The 1,966-nt window shown below is 47.6% G+C and overlaps 1 long non-coding RNA gene across 1 annotated transcript; it reads right to left on the reverse strand.

Annotated features, from left to right (window-relative positions):
• Positions 1–288: 288 nt before the first annotated feature.
• Positions 289–1,708, reverse strand: LOC140710450 (uncharacterized). Its single transcript, XR_012091470.1, has 2 exons — positions 1,431–1,708; positions 289–1,254 (listed from the first exon to the last, which is right to left on the reverse strand). It is a non-coding gene; the product is annotated as an uncharacterized lncRNA (long non-coding RNA).
• Positions 1,709–1,966: the final 258 nt, after the last annotated feature.

Below are 1,966 nucleotides of genomic sequence, written 5' to 3' on the forward strand. Positions count from 1 at the left end.
CTCTGTGGCCCAGGCTGGAGTGCAGTGGTGTGATCACAGCTCACTGCAGCCTCAACCTCCCAGGCTCAAGTGATTTACCCGCCTCAGCCTCCCGAGGCCTCTGGTCCCGAGGGACCAGACATTCATGCCATCACCCCCAGCTAATTTTTTGAATTTTCGTAGAGACAGGGTCTTGCTATGTTGCCCAGGCTCATCTTGAACTCCCGAGTTAAAGCAATCCTCCCACCACCACCTCCCAAAGTTCTAGGATTATAGGAGTGAGCCACCACACCCAGCCGACATTATACATGCAATTGTCTGCTTGTTTATTCTTTCTTCTTGTGAGAGCAGGAGTTTTTGTCTGCTTAGCTTACCACATAACTCCTGGCATACAGTAGGTGCTCAATAAGTGCACTGTCTGTGCAATGAGCTGCTGAGAGAATAAATGTGAACCCTGCAATACAATCTCACATAGAAAGACAAGGGTGGGGGTCCCCAGGGACTTCAAATCATCCTTCTCACTGCTCAGTAAATGCAACTTTTTCCCTGGACAATAAAGAATGGAATTGTAGATGTACAATACTGAGAGTGCTTAGAGACAATAGTGACAAAATTCATAGCAGGCGGCACACAGCAAAGCTCAGTGTTCATGGAATGCAGATCTTTAGTACTGGCATGATTTTAAAATTCAAACATCAGCCGTTTTTCCATGTTCTTTAACCACAAATAAGGCTGCTGGTCTGGGGTCAGGACACGGTGGAATCAGGAGGACTCCTGGGTCACTAGTGCCACCACTGACTTGCAGTGTGACCTTGGAGAAGCCAGTGTTCCCTCACTGGGCCTCTGTTTTCTTTCCAGTCCTATATAAGGACTAGGTTGCTTCCCGTGGGTCCCTTCCAACTTGAACATTTTTGCAATTTCGGAAAGTTGTAGTTCATTCATTCTTCAAGATTTCTGAGAGTTGAAGTTCATCGGAAACTGCTCCTTAGTAAGGTTCCTTTTTTTGTCCTTCCCTCAGTTGGCAATGCAATACAGAAAAACAGTTCTACCCAGGAGTAAAACCACAATGATTCATGTCATGTCAAACCCAAATGCAATGGGGAGGGGAGGGAATAGGGATATTTACTCATTCTTGGAATAAGAAGGAGTTTGAACTCAAAACTGCATTATTCACGGTAACATCATTCATCGTGACAAGCTGCTGTGTTTTTTCATGAGGTTGTAAGATGTAATTGCTCAGGCATTCAGATGGCATTAGAACGAGGGAGAGTCATCCTATCAATAAAAACAGAACAAACTCTGTCTTTGGGGAGGCCAAGAGTGAGGCTTAAGGGAAGGGCACAGCAAGGGAGACTGAGGCTGGGGCATCAAGCACCAGGGCTGGGGGTGGGGTGGGTGCTGCAGTTCCCCGCCCCCAGCGCGCCCTTCCTACAAGCCTGCCCTGCACTCACCGTCAGCTGAAATGAAGCAGGAAGTGGAGCAGGGGATCTGTGGGCCCCACAAGCCCAGAGGAAGGAGGGCAGCAGGAACTTTCAGTGCGTGGCTATAGGAAATTTACCAAGTGGAACAAGAGACTCCAAAGAGTTCATGTGCTTTTCCAAAGAAGGGTCCAAAGGCACTTAGGCCAAAAATAGATGAATAGATGAGTGAGTGAGTGAGTGTACGTGTGTGTGTACGTGTGTCAGTTCTGGTAATCTACAAAGACAAGACTGGCTCTCCCCAACTTAATCCTCCCACCCACCCTCACACCCCCTTCCATTCTTGCATGTCTGAGCCTGTCTGCCTGGCAAAGGGAGAGGTGAACTCAGCAGCCTCTAGGTAGAATTAGAAAGGAAGAGAAAATTAGGCTAACAAGTTTGGCCACCCCTGCTCCCCCCCCCAAAAAAAAACTGCTATCATCAAAGGCAAAGGGCCATTACATTGAGAGTCTACTCTGGCCTCTGTGACCAGAATTTGTTCTTGTGGAATGTAGCCAGAGAAACTAAAG

The sequence above is a fragment of the Chlorocebus sabaeus genome, chromosome 2 (assembly GCF_047675955.1).
Source record: "Chlorocebus sabaeus isolate Y175 chromosome 2, mChlSab1.0.hap1, whole genome shotgun sequence".
NCBI lineage: Eukaryota > Metazoa > Chordata > Mammalia > Primates > Cercopithecidae > Chlorocebus > Chlorocebus sabaeus.